This window comes from Oryzias melastigma, linkage group LG16, assembly GCF_002922805.2.
Source record: "Oryzias melastigma strain HK-1 linkage group LG16, ASM292280v2, whole genome shotgun sequence".
NCBI classification, from domain to species: domain Eukaryota; kingdom Metazoa; phylum Chordata; class Actinopteri; order Beloniformes; family Adrianichthyidae; genus Oryzias; species Oryzias melastigma.
In genome coordinates, this window is record NC_050527.1 from 18,915,257 (window position 1) to 18,916,469 (window position 1,213).

Here is a 1,213-nt window from a genome sequence, read left to right on the forward strand (position 1 = left end):
CTTCACATCAGCTGCTTTAATCACACATACGTGCATGATTGTGTGCATGTTTACGTGCACATTTGTGTTCACCGTCTTCGTGATTGTATGCATGTTTGTATTCACGTTTTTGTGCACAATTGTGTAAATGTTAGTGTCCACGATTCTGTTCACTATTTTGATCACGTTTGTGTTGACAATTGTGTTCATAATTTTGCGCATGATTGTATTGATAATTTTGTGTATGATCGCGTTTTCAATTGTGTGCATGTTTGTGATCATAATTTTGAGCATGTTTGTGTTAGCGATTGTGTTCATGATTGTGTTCACGTTTGTGTGCATGTACAGGAATCTTAGGTTTAAAAGTGAAGCATTATAAATAGAGGTCGAGATTATCAGATTATTGCTGCTAACATGTTATGTTGATGTTTATCAGTCCAAAGGGACGATTTTAAACTGTTGGTTTAGGCTCAAAAACAGCCACGCTGTTGCGTGTGTAACTACAGCCCCTCCCTCCTCTGCTCAGCACCAACAGTGAGAGACTTCCCAGCATGCAGAAAGTTTCTTTGAGCACCATCTTCATCAGTCCTGAGAGAACACATCTATAACAAAGTCTGTAGAGTTTATGAGTCATACAACAGGTTGGAGAACACGCAGATCAACTTTGATTTTGAACCACAATCTCTACTGTTTAAACCTTTAACCAGCTCAACCAGACAGTAAAGCAGGTTTGGAAAACATTTGAATGACATGTTTTACTCCCCCAAGGTAATAAGCAAACGAGATATATATACATTGGGGGTGGGGGGGGGGCTTGGTTGGTTAGTTAAAAGATTAACTGAGACATCTGATGATTTAACATGCACAAATGTATCTAATTGTTTTTAACTTTTTTTATTTACTTGATAAAACATCAGGGAACAATTTATATATTCACATTTTTTTTACTTTATAAGACATGCTACAGAAACATGTAACTCTACGGTTTTTGATTCAACTTATCACAAAGATGAATAATTTAATTCATGTTGAGGTTTTACTTTAATTATTATGAGAAAAATTCAGTGAACTTTTTATTTATTTAATCTTTTTTAATGTTTCTCTTTTCAAACAAAATGAAAATAAACAAAAGAGAAATAATAAAGTTGCTGCAGAGCCTGTTACTCCCAGTAATCACAGCAGCTATTCATTTACTTTATTTGTTTACTTGCTTTTTAAATAAACAAAGTTAATT

At 34.3% G+C, this 1,213-nt stretch overlaps 1 protein-coding gene across 3 annotated transcripts in view; it reads right to left on the reverse strand.

Moving 5' to 3' along the window:
* cnot10 (CCR4-NOT transcription complex, subunit 10) overlaps positions 1–1,213 on the reverse strand; it is a 16,375-nt gene that overhangs the window by 7,511 nt on the left and 7,651 nt on the right. The gene's annotated exons all lie outside the window — the stretch shown is intronic.